This window comes from Typopeltis vanoorti, chromosome 11, assembly GCF_054136105.1.
Source record: "Typopeltis vanoorti isolate ZY-2024b chromosome 11, IOZ_Tvanoo_1.0, whole genome shotgun sequence".
Classification (NCBI taxonomy): Eukaryota; Metazoa; Arthropoda; class Arachnida; order Uropygi; family Thelyphonidae; genus Typopeltis; species Typopeltis vanoorti.
This window is the reverse complement of record NC_143559.1, coordinates 18680961-18708237: the sequence shown is the minus strand read 5'-3', so window position 1 is coordinate 18708237 and position 27277 is coordinate 18680961. Positions and strand designations below refer to the sequence as shown.

The following is a 27277-nucleotide window of genomic DNA, read 5'->3' as shown; positions in this document are numbered from 1 at the left end:
CTGCCTCTTTTCCTCCTTCCCTCCAACTCCATATACTCCACTCGTTTACCAGCACACTCTTCACCTTTCCTCTCTACATGTCCGAACCACCTCAGCCTACTTTCTTGTATCTTCTTGCCAATTGGTCCCACCTTAACCGTCCCTCTGATGTAGTCATTCCTTATCCTGTCCTTTGTCACACCACTCATCCATCTCAACATCCGCATCTCCGCTACCTCCATCTTCCTCTCCTGTGCCTTTGTTACAGGCCACGTCTCCGCGCCATGAAGCATCGCCGGCCTCACCACCATCTTATACAGCTTTCCTTTCCTCTTACAACTCACTCTCTTGTGGCACAGGACCCTATTCATTTATTTCTTTCTAAATGAAATGTATTCATTTAGTTCTTTATTTAATAAAGAACTAAATGAATAAATTTAAAATAATAAAATGAAAACCAGATTTTATTTTAAAAATTTATGTTGAACTTTTAAACAAGCTTGAAGTGGTCGGCCTATTCACAGATAACCTTATTGTTACAAGAGATTTCTCCAGACATACATTATTCCACTATTCTTTACCCTGATTAAATAGCATTTTTCAAATAATGACGAACTCACGGCATGGCAGTGAGTTCGTCATTCTCGCCACAGCTTATCAATATTTATGTGAATCCTTTGAAGAATATTTTAAAAAGAGTTAATATTTGTCATATATGGCCAGGATCCAAGGGAGTACTTTGTTGATTTTACTTTTGCTTAAAATAGCTTATTTCACAAACAGAAGACAATAAGGCTGCTTTAAAGCAACGACTAACTTATTTAAAAAAAAAAAAAAAGGAATAAAGTATAAAAGAAGGGTAGGTTGTGCCTACATGCTGCATCATCACCACCTAGCACAAAAATCGTGGCATTATCAGCACCCAGAGGAACAGAGCAGATGCCATTTAAAATTGAGGAGGGAAGAAGATTTGGATTCTTGAATATCCAAGAGATATCCTTTTACAAAAATAGCTACAAGACAAGAACAGATTTTACCAGATGGACCTACAGAGTCAGCATCCAACAATCAAGAAAGCTGTAGCTACAAAGACTGTCACTTTGCCTTGCTTAATAACTGAATAGCCATGGTCTTAATATAAAAGTCGTCTTCACTCTCTCTAAAACAAAGTATTCACCACCGAAGCCATCTCATTCACAGAAAAGGAAAAAATAAGATATTTGGCAGTAAATCAAAATGCCTCACATTCCACAATAGTTAAACTAAGGTAAAAGAAAACTTCGTAAATTATTTCAAACAATGTTTTTTACTCAACCACATGCAGTCCGCTCTTAAAAGATTTTTAAACTTTACCACAAATAGGATACGAAAGGCAAATGTTTCAGCCAGACGAATTACGATCCTAATATATGACATGCAAAAAAGGTAATTGTGTTTAGTGGACGGCTTCTCCAGTGGCGTGGGGAGAGGGTTCGCCTTTGGTTGCACTTTTGACGTGAGACAATTTTATGCGTCGACGATTCTTTTATTTATGTTAACTTTCTAATTTTTATTACTTAATAATTAGTTTTTAACAACTGTACTTACAACTAAAATAAACATAGTGTTTTAATTTATTTCCCTAGACGTCGTTTTGACTTTTTGTAGTATTTTTGGTATGTATTTAGAGGGACAGCAAACTCAGAAACTGCCCCTGGCGACAAAAGCTCTAGCTACGCCACTGGGCTTCTCTACGTTTTTTCTTCTGTTTTGAACGTTGTAGCATAATCTATATGTTTAATCAACATTTCAAAAATACATTGCCAAGTTTATTTGCTTGGCAATGTATTTTTTGTATTGCTTGATTTTTTTTTGTAATCATCTGTTCTCACTAGTACACACGTGTTAGTAAGAAACAAGCAGATGTGTTATAATTCGAGTCGGTCAACAAGCATTACTACTTGACAAACTAAAGAGATATTTGACACTAAAAGAAGGAAAACGTGTACTGAAGATAAGTAGACGCACGGAAATGTCTGTTCATTGACACACGACACCTTCAACCTTTGGATTGATTTCGACAAGTAAACTGATCTCAGTAATAGTAGGAGTTTTCTCTGCTACAGACTTCCATTTTTCAATACATCCTGATCGACTCGAGATCAAAACGAAAAGGTAAGAATACGCTGAATTTTATTTATAAATATTTATTTTGTGGTGTTTTGATGTGTGCGAATTCGGTACATAACTAATGATCACGTGATGCGATGATTATTATGCCAGAGAGCAACTATTACTTACGCTTCAAATAATTTTACTGAAATATTGCTAATTAAAATTATCTCACTGAAACTCTGCTGTTCTCGTGTACATTCTAAATAACCAACTGTTACTAAATGCCATCCAGCCAGAGCTTACGATACAGGAAAACGTTTTGCTGCTTTGTGTCGCTGCATCAAATTGAGACTAATCTACAATTCTTGTAATGATTTTGACTTTCAGAAGAATCTATCCATGGTCTCACGGTAATTTGCATGTGGACTGACAAAAGGAATCTAATAGATGCACTTTGCAAAACTCGATTGAAAACCGAGTAGGAGGTGGAGAGCAACTAGCAGTTCTGATAGTTTCGTAACAAGCAATGTTCAGAGCGAATTGTATTGGTTGGTAGTACGGCAAAATTCACGAGCCCAGTTTATTATTCCTGTTAACTGCGCATGTTCTCAGGCCGACCCTAATGTTTTTCTGGAGGAAAATAATAAATGAACCTGCTTTACAAGAAAACATGCCACCATCTCCTAGTATGCATCGAAATATCATAGTAATATTAAATACTATAAAAGATTTCAAAATTAGAGTTCAAGTATATCAGGACTATTTAGAGAAGCTAAATATTAATGTTATATAATTGTACTAATGGCAGGAGTGAACATTATCATGGAAATGATTAAGAGGAGAGAAAGATTTCGACTTTGTGTTCATCCAGTTCAGACCCATTAAACGTGGACAAAGATCTCTGCCTAATATATAAGGCACTAGAGAAGAACAGAGATCTGCAAGTTGTCCAACTATGTTCATGCAGACAAGAATATACGAAAGAACATTTAGGTAACTTATGTCTGCTCACGAATGCTAGGGATATCAGAAACAAAAGGGATAGTTTGTTGCCCTGGTCAATATGTAGCGACCTCAAATTGTAGGCATTAGTGAGACTTAGCTATCAGAATCAGACATACTAACTGGTATTAAGAGAAAGGGTATAGTATTTTTAGGGCTGATATATCAGATGACTCGAATCCAGTAAGTGTTGCACCCTATGCTTTTAGTACTAACAGTATTTCATGTGGCAGTGAGTTTGAAGCCATCTGGTGTGAGGTGGAATACAACAAGATCAATTACATAGTGGGGATTGTTATACACCTCCTGGATAGGTTGCCAGTGATGAAGAAATGCATCACTAAATAGAGACCGTTGCATAAATTGGAGAACATGGGTTTTGATTATAAAATATTAGTATGGACAAGAGAATGACTAATTGACATATCAAAAAATAGTATATGGGGGGATATGAGTCTGGAAAATTTAGGATTGGTGTGCCACAAGGATCAGTCCTTAGTCTGCTGTTATTCAATCTGTACATTAATGACACTGGGAAAGATTTGACAGGTGACATACCGCTATTTGCTGATGCAAAGATTGGTTGGATAATCAGGAATACTGCTGATATGCAGTACTTGCAGAATGATTTGAATAGACTGGAATTATGGGCATGGATGTCAGTAAATGCAAAGCCATGCACTTTGGCGTGATTGAATATCCACGACAGGAGAGCATCCTTAGAAGTTGAGAATGCCACTATGAAAAGGGGTGAGGGCTAGATTTTTTCTGAGAGAGTGGTGGGTGATTGAAATGGATGTAAGAAGTGAATGAATTCAAGAATAAGTATGAGAGCTGGTGCGTGTAATATGTGGCTTCCCCCGATGAGTTCCCGACTCCCTGGACGTCTTTCTTAATAATAATAAAAGATACCATCTTTTGTGAAGAATTTATACACCACACAGGAGATAGCTATCATACTCAAGAGTGCTTGAATTAATAAATGGCAGCTACAATGGCCTCCAATTACTGTATTATATATATACTACCCGACCAAAAATATTTGGGTAGTATATAATACAGTGTCTCATATTATAATAGTTATAATATCAGACACTGTATTTAGTAATAGTTATATAAGTATATAATACAGTGTCTGATCATCTCAACTGTCATGCTAATAGGCATGGTGTATGGGTTTGCCCAATCTTTGCTGCTATAACAGCTTTCAGTTTTCCTGGAAGGTTCTCTACTAGATTTAAGTACATTGCTGAGATAATTCCCTTCCTTTCTTCCAGACGAGCATTAGTGAATTACGTCAATCAATTAGGTCTGGCTTGCAATCGCAGTTCCAATTTATCCCACACGTGTTACTAGGGATTGAGATCAGGGGTCCGTTCAGGCCAATCAAGTTCTTCAATACCCATCTCATCAAACTATTCCTGCGCAGATCACGCTTATCGACATTGCCGTGTTATTCAGGAAAGGGTCTTTACTGAACTGTTGTCATACAGTTGGAAGCCCAGAATTGTCTACATTGTAATTATAAGCAGCACTGCGACTAGGTGCTCCAGCCCTAGCTATGAAAAACAGTCCCAAACCAAGATGTCTACTCCACCTAACCTCACAGTTGGCATAACGCATTCGAGCAGGAAGAGTTCGTCCGCCAATGTCAGACTGGTTCGTTGGACTGTGAGATAGTGAAGAGCGATTCATCACTCCAGAGACCAACGGCGACGAGCTTTACACCTGGAGTTGCTCTTGGTGATGTTAGGCTTGTGTGCAGCTGAAAATGTTTTTCGCGTAATACGCTTCATCACTCGGCAGTTCCACTCTGTGACCTGATCGTTTCCACTTCACAATAGGCATCAATTACACTTGTTGATGGGGAAGCTGCAGTAAGGCAAATTTACAGAATTGAGTTGTTGCAAAGGTGGCATCCTATAATAGCGCCACGTCGATAGTCACTGAGCTCTTTAGTACGGACATTTGATTTAATTTTTGTCCAGGGACATTGCAAGACCGTCTTCTTCCTTTTGTACCTGTATGAAGTATGGCTGTGATGCACACATACCAGCCAGCGAATTAGAAACTTATTTAATATCAGGGTTTCCATACAGGTATGCAACTGTAATACCAATCCTCTTGAATTCCCTGCACACAGTTCGGCATATGAGTCGGAAACAGTTTTTATTAAATGCTTCAGTCAACCGCTGCACACAGGAAGTTCTGTTTGTCCGCACAACCCTTCCCAGATGACGGCGATCTCTAATCTGACAGACTGACCGTCTTAGGACACAGTTACGCTTCTTTAACAAGAGAGTCAGGTATTTTTCCACTGATTAAACATCCGAGATATCTAAGTTTTTGAGAAACCAGTCAACACTGTTTTCAAAATTTTGACTCCAGCCAGACGAACACCCACAATAAGCCTTTTATCGAACTCCGAAATCACCTAAACACGTGACCAAGTATTTTGCATATACGCTGCGTAAGTGACGTTTACACATATCTGCATAAAAGGTTTCTAATTCAGTGGCCGGTTTGTGAATATAGCTACTTCCGCTACTACTGACGAAATGCCAGGATGTTTCTAATCAAATAATATACTCTGACACGTGATCGCTCTCGCAGTTTTCGCGAACCTGCACACAGCACCCACAACGTTACACTTAATTGTTGCTAAGAACAGATTTGTTTTGACGGCTCATGATTTTTATAAAAATAGAAATTATACAATCAAGTTTTTATAATGAACCTGTCCAGTTGAAAAACTAAAAACAGATTTTATTTAAATTAAGGGTATATTAAATCCCACATTGTTTTAAAACCGAATAAGAAACCCAAAGATTGGAATCTGAGAGTTTCATGCCGAATATAGTAAACTATAAAGTATCGGCGACCACTAGCGTGAGCTAATGCAAGTGACCCTAGTACGTGGTACAACCGGAGAACTCGCAGCAAAGTCGGTCAAGTTCTGATCGCTATTCTTAGGTATTTTCCATAATGTAAAAAAAAAACACATTTCCTAGGAAATGTATGCTGTTATTACATTATGGTGGGAGGTCACTACCCAGACCGGTTTCAGCCTTTATTGAGGCTTCATCAGTGAGTAGCTAAACCAAATTAATACCAAAGTGTATAGCGAAAAGAACTTATACTCTGTTATTCGGTTTTAAAACAATGTGGGATTTAATATCCCCTTAATTTAAATAATGTTTATATCGCCGAAATGAAGCTTTATTAGCTCTTTATATTTAAGTAAAAACAGATTTTAGCAATGAAGCAGTCAAAATCCATCTAAATAGAGCGCTGTGCTATTAGTAGACAAAAATGGTAGCAACTTTAAAAATAAAAAAAGCAAAGAGATATACAAGAAATCGACGCAATTATAAATCTTCTGAAATTAGAAGTTGAAATCATTGTATGAGTTCTAATTAAGCGATAATGCAGAGGTAGATGTACAGAATATAAGGGGTAAACGAGATTGATGTCCGAAGCTTCGTAGCAACTTCAATGACGCATGATCTAGAGAAATCCATGTGAGGAGAAACAAATGAATGCTAGTTCTGATTAGGTCTCCTATCTAGCAAATCATGAAAACTCACTAATCATGGAAATGGGATAGTTTAAAGGCACTTGAGGCTTTCATTAAGTAGCAAGGTGATCTTCCACCTGGTGAGAAAAATATGTAATACTCAATGATCAACACTATAACAAACTGAAACGTGCAATACAGTATTCTATTCATGAAGTTGGCTTGCACACATTCACACTAAGTGAATCATAGTGAAATTTTAAAAAAAATAAATAATAATTTAAAAAAAGAAATACTTATACACAAAAAACATGTTCAAACAGTACTAAATTTAGATAACCACTACACATCAATCTAATTAACCTTTGTTTACGAAACTGTCGGCCTGATTGGCCTAGTGCTTAGCGTACCCACCTTCCAATGAAGAGGTAGCGGGTTTGAATCCCGCATGCGGGCATGGATGTTTTATGTTTGTCATCGTCTTTAGGTGGGAGACGAACTTCATCTTCCCGTGTGAGACCGCTGTCCAGCTTATTGCAGGTGGCTTGCAAAAGTTACACGTTTGGTCTTTATAGGAGCAGGCAAAAATAATTTAAAAATATATATAAAAAAGATAAAAATCCTTAGCCCACCCACGGTACAAAATGTAGTATAGGTTTCTAATAACCTTTTTCTGGTTCCTACCCATGAAAAACATTAATTCTTTCTTAGCGATACATAAATTCAGTGCTTTTCTAACTCGTCGGTGGACACCAACATATTTTCAACCCTAACAGTAAAGAATGAACTCTTTTTCTTTTAACTATCTTCATTATTTCTTATATAAGACATGTACGTATTAGCAAAGAAAAATTTGTTTGTATTCTTAATATATTTCAACGTAAATCACTGGTGAATACGATGTTCATCAAAGAGCGATGGCCCTACCGATCAGAAACTTTGTCCTTAACCACTTGGTTCTTGAAAACTTCTTTAATCACTACCTGTCTCCCGGGAATTGTTTGCACACGTAGATTCGTATGTGGTGTTCGACTTATGACGATTACTTTTGATTTTCGTTTAATGGTAAATATGCTATTGCATTTTCGTAATATACTTTCAAGAATGTCACAACTATGTTTAGTTTTCTTTTATTTGTCAATAGTTCCCACGATTGAACATCTTATAGTCCGCAAGAACTACACATCCTCTACTCAATGTTCACTGAATGGTGAAGTAAAAGGCTCCGAAGCATATTATTATTACGTGACACCTCCAAGGTGTCCAAAGACTCATGAAGAGAAGACACCCACTCTGCAACTCTCCGTCTCCGCCGCATCATCTACACCAATGCCATCTACTGCTCACCACCACCACTAGTATTTTCACAGACAATTACAAACTCCACGTCAACGGCGGGATTCGAGCCCGCAGCCTTTTGGCTGGGGAGCGGATACGCTAACCACTCGGCCAACCAGGCCGGCATATAAAAAATATAAATAAAAACTGCGTAGATTTCTACAGGAAATTAACTTTTAGAATGTTGTAACATTGTTTTGGTTTATCATTCGTTTGATTCAATTCCATTATTACTTTAATAAAAAAAAATAGCATTAAAATAAAAATTTTGGAAAAAAAACACGTTCTTGATAGTGTTAACTATATAAAATCATACTTTTTTTTTTACCATGTAAAGAAAAAATAATTCTAACAGAACATCTTCCTCAAGTAGTGTTTCACTTAGAGTTTCCGTAGCTCAGTCAGTATAGACGAAGCCCTTTAGTTGGAAAGACCTCGGTTAGATTCCCGTCAGTGACCTCGGGAACCTTTATCTGCTTTCTTTCGACGAAAGGTAAGTTAGCCGGTCTCATACAAGCATAGGTCGAAAATGTTTTGGGTTTCTTGCCGCACGGGACTTACTTTTGTTTTAATTGTTATGTCATAGGAGAGAAAGGGAATACGGGTTGGGAAGGATAGAGTGAGTAAATGTACATTAGAGAAACAAGAATGGCTTTGTAGCCACATACGGAGAAGCCTGTAAACAAAGCGAAACAAAATCAGGGCAAGTTGCCTTCCACACGTGGGAGAAGGCATTAAGACTACTCGCCACACGAGGCTCAGTACGGCGAGTACTCTCTCTGCAAAAACTGCAGAAGAGTTTCGCATAGTGTAAGATACTTCTTTGTAAACACCGTAGTACAGTTGCGATATGATAATTGTTAACTACTTCTCTGGACACATTTGCAAACTCAAGTTTGCGATAGCGGAAGGAGATCGTGTTTAACGATGTATTCATTTCTGTGAGAAGTATTCGCCAACTCAATCATATTGATGTTTCGACTGGATAACAGAAGTACTCATACGATACCACCAAACAGAAGATACGGAGACATCTTATTAGGAACTATTAATGTGTCCAAATTCGTTGACAACTCATTCCTGACATCCAAAATAGAATTTACACCTAGATCGATCAGGACGTTTTGCAAAGGCAGAGAGGGTGCTCCAATTGATAAGAAAGAGATGAACTGATTGGCATATTATTGGGCGGATCAACAATTAGAGTTATTTCGTTGCTTACAGTAGTTCCCTTTGGCATCTCTTTGATGGTTAGCTGAACTGGAAAAAGGAAAACCCGTTGGAATTGGTGGTTAAACTCAAGTTGGATGGTTTCACCTTTTGGGTAGCTGCATCAAAACGTTTGATGAGCGGTTGTAAATGAATTTGATACCATGAAGGATATTTGAGCAACAAAAAACATTAAAAAAATTCTAGAGTGCTAATGTCTGATTTGGGATTCTGAACTGCACACACGGAGGAGTATTACCTTCGTGGAAGAAATGATAAATTAGTTGAAAAAGGTAAGATGACCAATGCCTGCAGGTGATGGGCCAAGATTCCATTAGGAAGAACTCCAGTAGCACTGGATGATTAAGTGGTCGGTTGGTTTATAGCTTATTTGGCACAAAAACTACAAAGGTCATACTGTGCCATACTAAAGGTTACAACATTAGCATTTACAGAAAATTGTAAACAATAAATCTGTACAAGAATCTAGTTCCACAAAGCAGCATCTCTAGGTAAACAGAACTGTTGCAGAGGGAACAGCAACGCACAAGGTCAGAGGTTATTACAGTAGTGCAAAAATAGTTAACAATAAGTTAATACATAATATACGAAACACTAAGCCAAGGAATGCAGTATCTACATATATGTAAGATTATAATAGATGCCTTTATAGCAGTACAAAAATAGGCAAAAAGGGATTATTATACAATAAGCATGGATGAAAATTAAATTTAGCAATGCAGTATAAACAGAATTCGGCAATACACATAAATAGAATTACTAGAAAGTATACAAATAGCAAGATGTCCTATAGCACTACATGATTATTCGAAAAATAAAGTAGTAAATAAGATGCATACACAAAATTAATGTTAAGTGATTCAGTATCTACATATAAACAAAATTACTGCAGAGATTTCAGCAGTTAAGTGATTCAGTATCTACATATAAACAAAATTACTGCAGAGATTTCAGCAGTACATAAATAGATAACTATAGGTTAACATATGTATATACAAAACAAGTCAAGGGAAGCAGTGTCTACATATAGTAAGATTACAAACATTATTATACTAATAATTAAAGAGTTAGAAAGGAATTATTATATAGCACTGATGCATAAAATTTAAATTTAGCATTATGGTATTTATATATTAACAAAATTACAGCAGGGTGATACAAATATACAAGATCAAGGCCTATGGTAATACATAATTGGTCAGATTTAACCTAATGAATAATATGTACGTATAAAAGTTAAGTTAAGCAAAAATGTATTTACATATAAACAAATTTATAGTCAAATGTGTTTGTACAAATTAATTCTTTCTAAAAAATTAAAAACATCATGTAATTTGCCTACGTCTGCTAGAATTTCCCTGAATGTTAGATAGGTTAGATAGGTGAAATTTTCATTCCTCTCTCGTGTAAATTTTTTACAATCGACCAGAATATGATGAATAGTAAGATGTGTGTTGCTTTTCACATATGGGAGGGTCATTAGCTCTCAGTAAATGAGAGTGCGTAAGGTGACTGTGACCTATGAGGAACCTAGCAAGGACAACCTCTTCCCTTCTCTTTGTACGTTGACTAGAATGCCAGTGTTTAATTTCAGGTTTAATGTTATATAATTTGTTTGTTGATGCTTCTTGCCATGTTGACTCCCACTGAGCAATTAGCTTTGATCTTATAAGCTGTCTGTAGTCTGTATATGGAACTGTCAAACAGTATGTGGAGAAGGTATGAGCTGATTGAGCATCTGCAGCCTCATTTCCTTTGATTCCAATGTGGCTGGGCATCCAGCAGAACTGAACATCGAAATTAAGGATTTTCATTTTGTGAAGCAATAGTGTAGCACCTCATAAAGTACTGGATTTGGATTATGCATAGGAGAGGAGATAACCTGTAAAGAGCTCAATGAGTCTGTATAAATTATACACTTTTGGTAGCAGTTTTCTTTTATATGCACAAGTGCAAGCTGAATGGCATGTAACTCTTCTGTATAATTACTGCAGTCTGGTGGGATCTGATTTGAGATAATAATGTCAGGAAACACAGCAGCAGAGCCAACAGAGGTGTTAGTTCTTGAACCATCAGTATAGATGGGTAAGAAATCAGCATGTGCTGCTGTGTGCATTAAACAATTGCAGGTAAATGGATGATGGGGTATAAGATTTCTGTAGCTGACAAAATGAGAGGTTGCAGGATGGTGTGCAAACCTGCCATGGAGGAATGCTGTTATGTTTAGTGTAGCTAATGTTGTCAACATTTATACTAACAGCTTGCACAGTTTCTTTAAGCCCATACCAAAAGGATGTATAGCAGTTTGACGTATGTGATATTGAGCTTCCTAATGCAGAGAGAAGATACTTTTCCATGTAGGGTGATCTGGGAGAGATTTTATTTTTAGGGAGTAATTAAGAGACAACTGTTTCCGTCGAAGTGATAGAGCTGGTTCATTTACTTCAACATAGAAATTCTGAGTGGGTGAAGTGCGAGAGGCACCAGTAGCTATCCGTATACCCTGATGATGGATGGAATCTAACCATCGTAAGTTGCTCTATCTTGCAGAACCATAGACTTGGGACCCATAATCCAGCCTTGAACGTATACGTGCACGATAAAGATGGAGCAATGAAACTCGATCCGCACCCCACTCAGTAGAGGATAGAGTGCGAAGGAGGTTCAAAGTTCTTTTGCACTTTTCTCTTAGTTGACGAATGTGTGCTAGAAATGCGAGTTTTCTGTCAAAGATGAGTCCCAAGAACTTGGTTTCTGTAGCTACTGGAATAACAGTATGTCCCATTCTTAGTTCAGGATCTGGATGATGAGTGTGTTTTCGACAGAAGTGTAATAGACACTTTTTTCTGTTGAAAACCTAAACCCATTATTAAGAGCCCGCAGAGAGACATGATCAATTGCTTGCTGAAGTTGTCTTTCAGTTACTATTAAAATTAACTCAATCACTGAACAGCTTCCTCCCACTGTAGACAATGTTACGTGAGTGACAGTAAATTGTGAAGTCATCGACACACAGAGCATTGTCTACAGTGGGAGGAAGCTGTTCAGTGATTGAGTTAATTTTAATAGCAAAAGGGGGTTACACTTAAGACAGAGCTTTGGGGAAAACCTTGTTCTTGATGATATAGTCGAGATGGCGTACTTCCCACTCTGGCTTGGAAATTTCGCCTGAACAGAAATTTTTTAATAAATATAGGGAGGTGTCCTTTGAGACCTAGGTTATAGAGGTATTTTAATATGCCATATCTCCAGGCTGTGTCATAAGCTTTTTCCATGTAAAAAAAAAAAAGCGACAAGATATTCTCGCTTCAGAAATGCATCTCTTATGCAAGTTTCTAACCCAACCAAATGGTCTAAATTTGATCGATGTCTGCAGAAACCACATTTGTATAATGAAGAGAAGACTGTTGCTTTCTAAACACCAGAGAAATCTGGCATTAACCATTTTCTCTAGTATCTTACAAAGACAGCTGGTCAGAGCAACGAGTCGACAATTATTTGCTTGTGTTGGATCTTTTCCTGGTTTTGGGATAGCAATGACAATTGATTTATGCCAAGAATTTGGAAATTTCCTCTGCAAGTATTCTATTGTATAATAAGAGAAGATCCATAGACGATGATGGTAGATGTTTTATCATTTCATAACGGATGTCATCAGGCCCTATGGCACTAGGGTGAGATTGTAGGAGAGCTCTTTTTAGTTCCTCCTTGACAAATGGCTGATTATATGGCTGAAGAATGTTGGTAGAAAAATTAAGCCTTTGTTTCTCTTGCTGCTCTTTCAATATTAAAAATTCCGGAGAATATGAAGCTATTGCTGAGGTTTTAGCAAAGGTTTCTCCCAAGGTATCTGCAATAGCTTTGGGATCAGCAAGAACACTTCCATTATAGCCTAAGGTGGACAAACAATGTGTACTATATCTGCCTTTCATTTTCCAGATTTTATCCCATACAATTTTTGGACTTTTGGACTGGTCATTTGATTAATTGAGTAAATTGGATCCATGATTGTTTTTGACTCTGATGTCTTACATAACGTACTTTGGCTCGTGCACGCTTGAAAGTAATTAAATTTGATGTGGTGGGTATCTACGAAATATGCTCCATGCTCTGTGTTGATCTTTTTTGGCAGCCTGACATTTTGGGTTCCACTAAGGCTTCGGATAGACTGGAAATCGAGATGATGTTTTTGGGATGGAGGTTGTTGCTGCCTGGACAATGCATTCTATTATGCATTTTAGTTTCATTGATAGGTGTTTGACTGATGGAATCAACATTAAATTTTGCAAGATGAGAGAGAGTGTTCCTGTCAGCCTAGTCCATTTTCCATATAGGTATCCGTGTGGGTGAACATGGTTCCTGTGAAGACATATGAAGTCCTGTGAAGACACTTGTACAAAGAACAGGAAAGTGATCACTTCCATGTATGTTATCTTCAACGTCCCACATGAGCAGTGGAAGAATGGAAGGGGAACAGATTGTAAGATCAATTGAAGAATATGAGCGGGTAGGCATATGGAAGAAAGTTGAGTTTATTATTTAGAATGGAAAGGTTATTATTATCAAGAATTTTTTCAATGATTCGACCTCGTCGATTAGTGTTGGCACTACCCCAAAGAGTATTGTGACTGTTAAAGTCACCCATCAAAAGTATGGGTTCAGGCAGTTGCGAGATGAGGTTATCAAGATCAATTTCATTTAACTCAGCATTTGGTGCTAAATAAATTGAACATACTGTAATAAGAAATCCCACAGAGAAGCGAATCGCTACTGCTTCCAGAGAAGTATTAAGTTGGACCTTATGGAAAGAATGTGACTGTACACTAGGATAGCTACTCCTCCATGAGCAGGACCATCTCCAGTTCTGTCCTTATGTACAACAGTGAAATTCCTAAAAGGTACGGTCCTCATTAGGACTTAAGTTTCCTGTAGACAGAAACAGAAAGGTTTGTATTTCTTCAACGACATCTTGATATCGTCAATATTCTGGCTGATTCCACGACAGTTCCATTGTAAAAATTTTCCTATTGTCTCGATTTTATTGACTTGTCTGGTTTTCGAGAGGTTGAGGACTTACCTTTGTCAGATTTATATTTATCCACTGTTTTAGGAAAGTATGGACGGCCAGTGTCCATCTCTTCCCCTGGAAGAGTGTTCAAAATATCAAATGTGTTAGGGTCAGTTGGTATGTTTAGTTTGCTTTCAGTGGGTATCGAGGTATCCTTTTTTTTCTGTGCGAGTGTCTGGTGGTTTATCTTTGAGTGAAGTCTCCACCATAATTTTTTTGTCAGGCTTTTCATCGAATGGGACCATTTTTGAAGTTGTCTCTGGAGTAAGGCCATTGGTCTTGTGATTATTGTGCTCAACAGAGAAGCACTTGCGATCGTAAAGTTGAGGTATGGTGAAATTATCAAATTGTAGAATAGACGTACATGTTTGAGTTGCTGTTGGCACTTTTTTAATTGCGACTTTTTCAGCATAAGAGGATCGTAGAACAGGTGTAATGGTGGCCAGCTTTCTTTTTGCATCCTGATATGTTATGTTTTGTTTTAATTTTTTGTATCTCTTTTTCATCTTTCCATTTCTGACATGCACGAGAGTATGCTGGATGATCTCCCTGATAGTTGACACATTTAGATTTTTTTTCACAGCAAGATTTATTATCATGTTGTTTACTACCACATCAGGCACAGGTAGCAGAACCACGACAGGCAGTTTGGACATGTCCATATCTTTGACATTTAAAACATCTCAGTGGGTTAGGGATGTACATTCTAACAGGACAGCTGAGATACCTCTGCTTTTACAGATGTCGGAGGCCTAGGTGTATCAAACGTAAGGTTGATGTTCTTGGTTGAGACCAGGCGACCATCCCTGCATATCGGGATGCGCTTCGCACTCGTCACTCCTTAATCTTTAAGCTCTGAACATATTTCCTCATCAGGAACATCAAGCAGATCCCATTCTGATATCACTCCTCTACTGGAATTGAGTGTTCTGTGAGGTGTTACTGCAATTTGTATTCCACCCATTGTCGTTGCTCTCAGTAATTTCTAGGAATGTTGTTTGCACATTGTTTCCACTAGGATATTACCAGAACGCAATTTCTTGACAGTTTTGGGAGGTCCTGCCAGTCCTTCTAAACCTTTTTGGATAAAGAGGGGTGACATTTCCTCAATTGGTTTTTCACCTGTTGCATGAATGATTAAAAAGGTTGGTACATTTATATTAGTATCCGATATCTTTTGTTTCTTGCTTCTGTTTCCATATGCTGTGTCTATATTATCAGTACTTGGTTGGGACTTTGTTAGGTCCCTGAAACGTTTGAGGATGAAGAATTCATATTTAAGGAATTTTTAATTCGGCGCCAGAGCTCCCAACCCACCACGGAGCCACACATGGACGCCCATTACCCGGCAAGCAAAGACTGCGCTCAGGAGTGGAACGCGAGGGCTATCCTGGACGCTATACCGGCACTCCTGCAGGTCTAGGATCCCGACCCCGGACCATGGGGTGAGAGACTTACTGCAACACCGTTGACCCTTGCAGACAAGCCCACTAGCCGATTGATCCTGGCTGGGCCATCCAGGACCACCCGTCTTGTCGAAGCAGGGTACTAAGATCCCCTTTCCGGATGTCCACTGGTCGCACCGCACGGAATAAACGACGGCAGGGCGTTGGATCCCAGTGATGGCGGTCAGGAAAAAGGATAGTGAAAAAGACCCAGGAGAAGTTGAGCAAAGAATACGGGAAGAAAAGCAAAGAAAAAGAGGAAGAATGAAACGGGCCAGTACCATCACTGGGAGTCCCCTCCACCATGAACAGGTGCCGCACATGGAGGGGTGATTAAGTGGAGGTGGATGTTTAGATAATATAAGTGATCATTATTTTACTATTTTATTAATCGTTTCCTTGGGGGGAATGAAGAAAATATATACGAAACTAGTACCAATAAGGTTTTTTTCGTGAACCTCTTCAAATAAATAAAAAATAAAAGCTGCAGATACCACCTCATTATTATACTTAAAATGGATAAACAAATTCAGCATGAAAATCGCCAATAAAAAGAACAAAACTATGAAAATAGGCAGGAATGTTGAAATGTTCAATGGAAATCTTATAGAAGTAGTAAACTTTTTCAGCTATTTAGGCACGGTTTTTTTTTTTTTTTTTAGTGAAGATGGCAAATTAAATTTGGAAATAGACGACAGAATAAAGCTAGTATGGTAGGAAGTCAGCTGAATAAATTTATATGAAACAGGAGAGAAATTAGCCAAAACACCAAAATAATAGTAGTATACAAGACAGTGCTCATGCCAATTTTAACTTATGGATCTGAGTACTGTCTTGTATACTGCTATTATTTTGGTGTTTTGGCTAATTTCTCTCTTGTTTCATATAAATCTTGATCGAACTCTAGAGACCACAGGGTTCTGAGAAAAATCAGGGGAGTGAACCGATGGCATCAATGGCAGAATCATTAAAATGAAGATATTAGAAAGGAACTTGACATTATTAGCATTAGAAAATGTGTCAGCAGAGCTAATCTAAGGTTGGAATGCCATTTAAACAGAATGGGAGAAGAAAGGTTAGTAAAACAAATGTTCTTTGCCAGGTCAGCAGGAAAAAGAGGAAAACCGAGATCTCCAGTTGACTGATTCAATCAGAAGTGACTTAGAAGAACGGAATGCGAGATATGACGATACTGAAGTACTGAAAGTAATAGACTAATTTAGAGGAAAATTACTGGTAGGAGATTATTAATATGAGATAGCATAATACACAATTATACATAAATTTGCTTTGAATTTCATTATGCTTTAGTATTAATTATGAATACTTCGATGGTCAAAATATATGCGTGATGCTTAGAATACACAACTGTTTTCATTATCTCCAGGAAACAAAATGGTCGATTATTTTGCTACACTGCATAAAATAATTTTCCTGAGAGAAAAAAAAAAGGAATAAATAAATAAATATATATATAAGTATAAGAATGTTGCTTTGAATGGATTCAGAAAACGCGGCTGTTAGGCCAATTACGTTTTGTTGAACATTGTCGAATAGCCAACAGAGAACATCCAATGGTCGTATGTAAAAATTTATTTTTGTAACCCTTTGCGTGTTTTTCAGAAAGTAAAATATTTTTGAATCTCCGTAGAGAAGAAGAGAGAGACTATGTGGAACATTCATTCAGTACTTATAGTTATTCATTATATGAATAACAATAAAAATAATTTTAGTGCATAAATAATTAACTAAGTTTTAAAAAAAGTGCGTTTAGGACGATGCATTGCACTATAAAATTGATTTTCATAAAGTTATTGCAGGGGAAAAAAATCTACTTTCATTCCAAAAGAAAATGGCAGGCTACATTAAGAAAATTGTGATCATCCTGACTGTCCTTTCGATAATCGGTAAGCAAACCGTTGGCTAGATTATAAATACAACCAAAGTATTTTATTATTATTATTATTATTAGAGGTCATTTAAAAGTTATTTGCGTATGTACAAATTGCAGGTAACGTCAGATGCCATACAACACACACACACACAGTAAGCGTTCGAAATACACATATATTAGCGAACGAATTAATTCGAACAAGCTGAATTTTCGTCAAGTTTTTGGGTTGGTTTTTGTTTCAGTTCACAATAATTTTGGTTTTGGTCTTTGTTCGTTATAATGTTTATTAATAGTGTTGCGAGTTTAATATTGAAACAAGCTGACATTCATAGTGTTTATTTAATTTTGTGTAGCTATAAAATGAATACATCTCTAAGAAAGTGTTCAAATATATGTACTTTTTCTCAGCACATATATATGACTCAAAGACAAATTTGTAATGAGTGTGGTGTTGGTTTGGATACTGTTAATGCGATTTTGAAGAGGTTTCGGGAAAGGTACCTTTTATCCTGACATAAAATGAAAATGCGGGCGAAAGAGGAAAATTACACTTACTCAAAATTGTTTACTGGTTAGGAAAATGCAAATGAATCCAAGATTGTCTGCTGTAGAGGTAAATAGAGACTTGGCCTGGTGGATTAATGTTTCTGACATGGCAGTCTGTCGAAGATTGTTGAAAGCAGGGGAGGACTGCTGACAGATCATAAAAGCAATAACTCTTGAAGAAGACTATGCAGGAAAAGTGGCACCAGTGGGCAAAAGTGTACAAAGATTGGACTGCTGAGAAGTGGAAGATTATATTCTCAGATAGCAGCCATTTCTTTGTCCAAGGAGAGCGAGAGCCCTGTGTTCGCAAATCATCGGCTAAGAAGACTTCCTGCCCACCTTCAACATGCTCTTAAACACTCAGCTAAAATGATGTTCTGGGTTGTTTTACATGTGCTGGTCCAGGATCACTCTTGACAGCATGATGAAAAGTGATCAATACAGAAAAATAATGGAAAAAAGAGTGGTCCCACAGATCCAGAAAGACAAAGAACTCATCTTCCAACAAGCTCTCGCTCCATGCCACACTTCCAAAAAAGTGAAAAGAGTTCCTCAAAAATAACAACATCCAATTGCTTCAGTGGCCAGGTAACTCTCCTGACATTAATCCAATAGAAAATTTGTGGGCTATAGTGAAAAAGAGACTAGGAAAATTAAATTGTGATACAAACGATAACTTAATACAATCCATTATAAAAGTACGGTTTCGAGATGCAGAAATAAGAAAAATGTGTTCTACATTGGTAGAATCCACGGCTAAGTGAATTAATTAACTTATTAGGAACAGAAGAATACATATAAATCATTAGGTAAAGTTGGAGGTTAATTTTTGTACTTATTTTCTTGCGAAATTAATTATTTTTCTTTAAAATGCGAGTGTTCGGATTAATTTGTTAGCTGCTGCAACTTCAAGACTTTATTGCAGAAGTCGTTTTGAGTTAGAAAACAAAATGAACATGGGCCCGATATTTAACGCTTTCGACGGGTGAAGCCACTCGTAATTTGTTATATGGCCAATTTATATAGGAAAACTATTTCATTACAAAGCTTGGGGAAGATCTACAATGTTGAATGTGCATACGATGCCATACAGCTAAGAAGAATATCTAACAGGAAAATTCGTCGTGTAGAAATCATGGATGAATGCCACTTGTAAGACGTCGTTCCAAAATAAACGAACCATTTAAGAGATGAACGGAATTGATGACGAATTATGGGAATTCTTTTCCTACCATGACTTCTGAATTGAACCAATTGCATCGATAAATCACAGATTTATCGATGCAACTGTGGTTGGCATCGAGACAATCGATTTATAAAAGTATTCAGCAACAGCATGTTTCTATGAGAAACTCTGAACAAGCAGGCTCGTTGAACACAGATCCACAGGCATAAATAACTGCTCTTGGGGGATGCAGCAGAGGAGTAACGTGCTGGGTGCGTTAATTTGTCATGACCCTTCATCAGGGTACTCTAATCGTCATAAGGGAGACGGATGGGTTGAAGAGGAATGAAAATATTGCGGATAATCATAAAAAGATTAGTGCATTTAGCAGCTGGTACATTATTATTTAAGCACCTGAACCCAGAGCTGTTTTAAGGAGAGTTTTGCAAAATGAACAAAACGAATCCGGTTGTCCGTGCCTACATATTATTTACGGATGGATAACTCCACTACGACTAAGTCAGAATAAAACTCGGCAAGTATTGATAGTGTCCGATTGAAAGGGGGTTCGAAACCCGACCAAGACGCGAAAAACCTTCATAAGGGCTTTCCATTTGAAGGCGAGTAATCCAATCTCGTAAAAACTGCTTTCGTGTCGAAAACACTACTATTTTCATCACGCATACAAAAACTCCCAACATGCAATTCACAGTTGCAGCACATTTATGCAGATATTAACTGCCCCATCAAAGCATTATGGCCATAACATATCCACGGCCGTCGCCAGATTAGTCGCGCCTTGAGGCAAACAATTAAATATCGCCCCTGATGGATTATAAAACAAAAATAAGAAAATCACCAATTGCTATTTTGGTTTTATTACAAGAGAAACATTAATGCAAAACTGTTACATAATAATATTAATTAAATGTTTGCTCTATGGGGATATTGCACAATAAAAGTGTTCATAAGCCCTTCTAAATGTAAATTATAAGCTATGTCCGCCTCTATCGATACAATTGCTAGACCAACCAATCTTTCTTGGGTCACTGCTGTTCGCAAATAATTTTTAATTGTTCTCGGTTCTCGGCCATAGATGGCAACACTATCGGCAAGTTTTTTTCTAAGTTGCTCCTCTGCCATAAGCATCCATGTGAAATTGTAAGTCATTCTATCAAGTAGTTTGTTTTATACAGCTGTATAAAACAAACTAGTTTTATACAGCTGTATCCCTTGAAATGGATAAAATTGAGCATCGTGCGGTTATAAAATTCTTTGTAAAAGAAGATTTAACGTCAAAAGAAATTCATTGGAAGTTTATAAAATTTTATGGACACTCTTCTTCTTCGTTTTCGACAATTAAAAAATGGGCTGCCAAGTTTAAACGTGACCGTACTAGCCTTGAAGATGATCCACGTGAAGAACGTTCAAAAAGTGTAACGACATCAGAAATCATTGATCAAGTGCACGATATGGTATTGAATGACCAGCGAGTCAATGTGCGTGAAATTGCTGAGGCTATAGGCATTTCAAAGGAACATGTAGGATATATTTTGCATGAAGAATTGCAAATGAAAAAGCTTTGCGCAAGATGGTTGCCGCGCTTTTTTATTCTTGCTAAAATGCGCTTGGAGCATTTTAGCAAGAATAAAAAAATTATTTTGTGCGTCGATTTATTACTATGGATGAGACTTGGGTTCACCATTACACACCAGAATCCAAACAGCAGTCAAAATAGTAGACAGAAGCCGGTTGATCAGCGCCAAAGAAGACAAACTCGGTTCCATCATCGGTGGAACCGACATCATGGCATCGGTGTTTTTGGGTTGATAAAGGCATGTTGTTTATTAATTATCTTGAAAAGGGTAAAACAATAACCGGGGAATATCATTCCGATCTGTTAACCAGACTAGCTGAAAAAATTCGTGAGAAAAGACCCGTTTGCAGAAGAAAAAAAATCATCTTTCACCAGGGCAAGGCACCTGTCCACAAAGGTGTTTTGGCAATAGGAAAATTAAAGGATCTGCACTATGAATTGTTGGAACATCCACTAGTGGCGGGCCCGTACATAAGCACTGCAACACTGCAGCACCAACAAGGAAAAAATGAAAAAATTAAATTTTGTTTGTGTTCATAAATAACAATGCTTACAACATTATATAAATGCAGTACAACATGTTAAAGGTTACAGCTTATGTTTCGACATTGATTGAATAGTTAATAATTGGAATTGTTCGATAAACGTTTTAGATTACGAAACAAATGCACTGCGATCTAACGCCGATATTCGTTTGCTCTTGTCAGTGCACATTACGTCATTCCCAACTGAAACTGCTCAAACGGCAGTGTATTTTTAGTATGCTTACGCGCCTTATTTCTGTGAGATAAGAAACGTTTATTATTGGTGCGTGAGTGGTAACTATTTTTTTGTAAATCTTATTTTATTTTGTTAAAATAACATAATTATTTATTTATTATAGATAGAAGGCTGAATTATGACCAGTGTCACTGTTGAAAATATGGAAAGAATAATATTTTTTCAATTATCGTTACACGAAACAAATGCACTGCGATCTAACGCCGATGTTCGTTTGCACTTGTCATTGCTATTGATTCGAAACTTTTATTATTGGTGTTTGTTCGTGGTGAGGATGAAATATTTTTAATATGTACATTTATTTATTAATAAATTCGTTACTGATTAGGGAAAAAAAGTTTTTTTTTTTTTTTTTGTATATGCAGCACCCCCACTTAAAATTTCACCGGTCACCACTGACATCCACCCTATTTCCCAGATTTGGCTCCCTCTGACTTCTATCTCTTCCCAAAACTACAACTCTTCCTTGCTGGTCAGCGTTTTCTTCGAATCAAGAGGTGATTGCAGCTGTAGAGGGGTATTCTGCAAATCTTACTGAGAATCACTACAGGGACGGGATAATGGCGATGGAACATCGCTGGAATCTTAAGGGAGATTATGTTGAAAAATAAAAATTAATTTAAATTATAAATTCGTTTTTTGTTAGGCCGAGAACTTTTCAGACCACCCTCGTACAATTAGAGAAAAGGATTGCAATAAATCATAGATGGCGAACCTATGGCATGTCCGAGAATTTTGCTGGCACTTTAACGATTTACACGTGATATCCTTTTATACGCTTATAAATTATTCAAACTTTTTTTTTAATTGTTACAATATGTACAAGTTAAATTTTGTTTTACACCAGAGAGCAGCTATGAAGATGTGCATAATTGGTGTGGTATTAACAGAAGGTCACGCAATCCAAAGACAAAGGCAGCTTACAACTGTTGAGTTGAAATACTAATTCTCTTCAACCGAATTCCATAACATGTGTCATAACAACGTTCACTATATATTTCTTAGTTTTAACACATTCACAACGGGGGTGTCGTTTATCGTTCTGACGGAACTTCTCATTACTGGCAGGCTCAATTCACACAAAGTTTCAAAATTTGGTTGAATTTTATTGCTGCTTGTTTGCGTTTGAGCTAGTACAGGAACTCACACATGCATTATATGGCATATTTTAATTCGTGGTAGAATTTTATTTGAAGTTAGCCTTTGTGATCATAATGACATCGAGAATTTCAAATGCAATAAAACAAACAAACACTTATTTCATGTAATTGAAAAATTGGACAATAGTTTTAGTTAGATACTGTGTTTCCGGTGCAACATATGGTTTTGCTTGAGTCCATACAAGGTAGTTTCTATGAGAGGGGTGCATGCGATTCATTAGTTAGAGTCGTTTTTATTCCAGCTGTCTCTAATTGCACTATTTGTTGAGAAATATATTACACAGACTGCAAAAGCCTCCATACCTTAATCAGGGGATACAATAAAACTACTTATTTTTCTTGCATCTGCAGTATAATGGCTGTTGGGGAGGGCGAAGGGACCAGTTATTATCGCCTCGACGTGAACATGTTTAAACATTTTTCGTGTGCAACACTTTTTAATGTCTTTTTTCGTAAAGTAAAATCAGGGGTGCCAGTTATACGCAAGGGCGAGTTATTTTCGAGTAAATATGGTAAGCGTTTCGCCGACAAGTTGACATCCTTCTGCTGCTACCCTTGCTCAGCTAATTTCGATGGCGAGTTACAATGCTGAAATATTTTTCTCGCTACTGTTTTTTTTTTTTTCTTTTCTAACCAACATAATGAAAATCAATTAAAATTGATTGTATTATTAAACACAATAATCAATTTTACACTGGATAACATTATAAATTTATATATTATTATTTATAAAATAAAAATCTTCTTTCTTTCACTGCGCATTATTCCCGCTTCCTATGCAGGATCTGCGTGTTACTTAGATGCGACTACTTGTTAGTACCACTCCCAACCGACCTGTCGCCTAGTCTGCCGCTGGGAGGATATATTCTGGACTGTAGAGGTATGTTCATGGGTCCGGTTTGCTTGTTTGCGGGATGAAAAACCCCAGATAAACTGGCGGAAAAAACCCTACTGCCCGCGCCCAAGACCGGCTAACTTGGCTATGCTTGAGGAAGATCCTCAAGTTTCTCACGTCTTCGATGGGAATCGAACCTGGGACACTCCTTCCCCAGGCATATGGTTGCGAAGCGCAAGGCCACTACGCTAACCGTACGGTCATAAAATATAAATAAATATATATATTATAAATTTATAAATAAAGAAATTAAGTTAGATTAAGTTTCCCATATTAAAAACTGCCCGGCACGTCAGCAACTCGATTTGTAAATTTTTGGCACGCTCACATACAAAGGTTCGCCACCACTGCAATAAATGACTGTTTTGCGAATTAAAATCGCAGTAATTTTCCTTCACGCAGTTGGAAGAACATCAGAAAACTGCGCCCTTCGAATGGAGAAGAATTTGCGTTCGATTCTCTTCTTAATGAGAGGAATCTTTATATGGGCTTTTTTTTTTTTTTCGATTGAAAGTTGAAAATTTAAAGCAAATCAGCCATGAGAACACGCAATTCACAGACAAAAAAATACTGGAGTTGTTAGTGATGGGCGGTAGATGGTAGCAATGTCGTTGTGTGTAGTTCGGGTATTAAAGGGGTAGGATGTGTGTGTAGCGGAGTAGAGTGTCCTCCCGCGATGAGTCCTTGGAGATGTAGCGCAATGATGATAACGAAATGGACTTTTTAGTAGTACGTCAAAAATAAATTTTTGGTATTAGACAGATCTGCAGATTTCCTGATTACTTTAGTCCTAATTCAGTGCTTCGATTGCAAAGGAAGACAATATCTAATAATAATAATAATAACTATTAATAAAGAAAAGGGAGCAATTAATATATCCTAAGAAGTAGTTATTTTGCGAAATATATACTCATGTCAGGGGATAATTTTGCTCTACTGCTGAAGTGGTGAAGTAAAATTCTCCACTCCCCTCTCACTCAGGCGAATATTTGCAGTTGGAATGTGTTAAAATCATTCACGATATGAGAAAAAGATAAGTGCTACGTATCTAGCACGACCCAACTTCTGTTTATGACTTAGCATTATATCGCTAAATGGATGATGTTACATAAACAAAAATAAGGTGCAGAATTTATATAAGTAGATTCTTCTTAGGGATACGGATTCAGATCCATAACGGCGTAAGCCATTGGTTTAAGTCAAGCGCTAATATATGAAAGGACCATACTGATTATTACATAACTAATGCAAATTTTGAGTTTCCCAATACTGTATTATAAAGCTATTAATGTTGTTTGGTGCTATCCGTTTGTTTCCTGTGAAGGAAAAAAAAAAAAAAAAACAGTAAGCATTGGTCAGGTGATGTTCAATGAACTTTGATGTTTCAAATCTAAATTTGAGAAATTTCAAAATTTGGCAATTATAAATTATACGCTGTTTTAAGAAGCTAAAGCTTTTTCAGCAATGTCAAAACAAAGCTTCTGCATTGTTCAGTCAAATGAGGTTCCAAGCTTTTCTCTGTCCAGTATTGCTGTCACTTAATTGGATATTTAACAAAAACGTCATTACAACAAAACAAGCCATTCTGCACATCACTTTCCTTTTCTACTGTTCCAGTTCATGAAGGTTTCTAGTTGCAGACTAATCTCTCCCTTAAACACTTAGCAGCAGCACTGAAAATGTCCGACATCTTATAAGTTGCAAGAATCACTGAACACAATGTCACGTGGCCGGGCTGCCTCACTGATGACGTAAAGTTAACTTAGTAAACTTGATGCTCGAATTATAAAAGTAAAAATTTTAAAAAAATGTTTAGGAGTAATTTATTTCTCTCTTTTCATGGCGGGATACGTTTCCAAGCTACGGGGAGAATCATATTTCGTGTTCCGCAGTGCTCCACACATTCTCTTTCCTCAATAAGGTGTTGAATTATTCCTCCCCCGCCCCACCAACACACACTAGAGAGCACACGATTATTCTCACAACTTGGGAAGCAGCCGCACGTCCCTTCCTTTAAGATTGTGTCTTCAGCATTATCAAATTAACACGGTATTTTCCAAAGAACAACTCGGCAGCAATTTTGTTCATGAGTTAAAGAATATTTGCACATTTTATTTTCTCATACGAGCTGATTTGGAAAAGAAAACCGATTACACTTGTGTTGTACAATGCCTACAATGGATGCGAAATTCTTTTTGATAACCATTTATAAAGAAGAGTCAAGCTTTCTTTCAACACTCTTGGATGAACTGATGAAGTAAGATCGAAATTTGTGTTGTAGGCCTACACGCAGCAGTTAATTTAGACCTTATATAGTACTAACTATTCTAGTTGTTATGAATGGGATCGGTCTACTGCAGTGGCGCACTCAGGATCTTGGGGGGAGGGGAGGGAGTTGGGTGGACGATTTGAGAATACGCATTGCATACGACCTATGATCTCTGTAGTGATCGCAAATACATGATACCCATTATCTCCTCTGGCCTGGCTCGGGCAAACGAAGTAGCGCTCGGTTCGCTCGAGTACTACTTCGTTCGCCTTACGTTCACAGTGGCCGTGATTCCCGAGAGCTATAGGGTATTCCCACCTTATGTGACCGCTAATTCATAAGTAGTATCGAAATAGAAGACAAGCCACAAACAAATAAAAAAAATGGATTTTAATTAGGAAAAGATTTTTTGAAAATTTTCTAGTGTTTTTTTCCCCTTTTTTTCTTTTATGGTGCCAGGGACCCCCTCGGTGCGCCAGTAGTCTACTGTGCAATAAATGATTGCATGTAGCGCTATGATATTATTCTAAAACCTTTTGTCCCAGCCATTTTCCCGAACTTCTCTTTCTCTCTCTCTCTCACACACACACACAGTTTAACTTTATTAAGTGATTAACTTCCATAGTACGGTCGGTGCCGAAGATGCCATTTAGTTGAAAATGTATAGATACAAATCCGTTTAGGACGCGAAAATTGTAACATAAGAACTGAAGTCTTTAATTGGGGGCAAATTAGTTTATCTCATTACGAAGATATTATTGTTGTTAAATGAGTGTCTCCACGGAGTCTAAAGGCTCTCGGGCCCACAAATATTATTCATAATGGTAGTGGGCAGTAGATGATGGTAGTTGCGGCTCGCTGTAGTTGGTGAATTAAGTGGTGGAGACGGAGAGTTGTAGAGTAGGTGCCTCTCCCTTGATGAGTCTTTGGACTTTTTGGGGGGTGTCACGAAATAATACCTATCACAATTCATCCATAATGTCACAAAGGAAGTGCAAACTAACTTAAACTGCTTCACCGACTTACTGATAACCATTGCAGGCAACCCATTCCACTTCATTCACCACCCTCGTAGCAAAAAAAAATTTAAATCTCACCTCTTTGCTTATCACAACTCACTGAATTCCCAATGATTACTTATTATTCTTTCCTCCCATGCAGTCCCGGATTAAGGGGAGGGCTGACCGGGCACTCGTCCGAGGTGCCAAAAACTAATGCCAGCAGTAGGCCTAAGAGCCTGTGCTCCTTCAAAAAAATAATGATTCGCAAATTTCAAATTCAAAAATGACAGTTTACTT

At 37.4% G+C, this 27277-nt stretch overlaps 1 long non-coding RNA gene across 1 annotated transcript in view; it reads left to right on the top strand.

The window, feature by feature from the left end:
* The first annotated feature begins 2089 nt into the window (after nt 1–2089).
* The window catches only part of LOC150101345 (uncharacterized), a 38814-nt gene continuing 13626 nt past the window's right edge, over nt 2090–27277 (top strand). The window contains exons 1-2 of the long non-coding RNA XR_016549073.1: nt 2090–2133; nt 17485–17580. This is a non-coding gene — a long non-coding RNA (uncharacterized LOC150101345). The remainder of the gene's footprint in view (nt 2134–17484; nt 17581–27277) is intronic.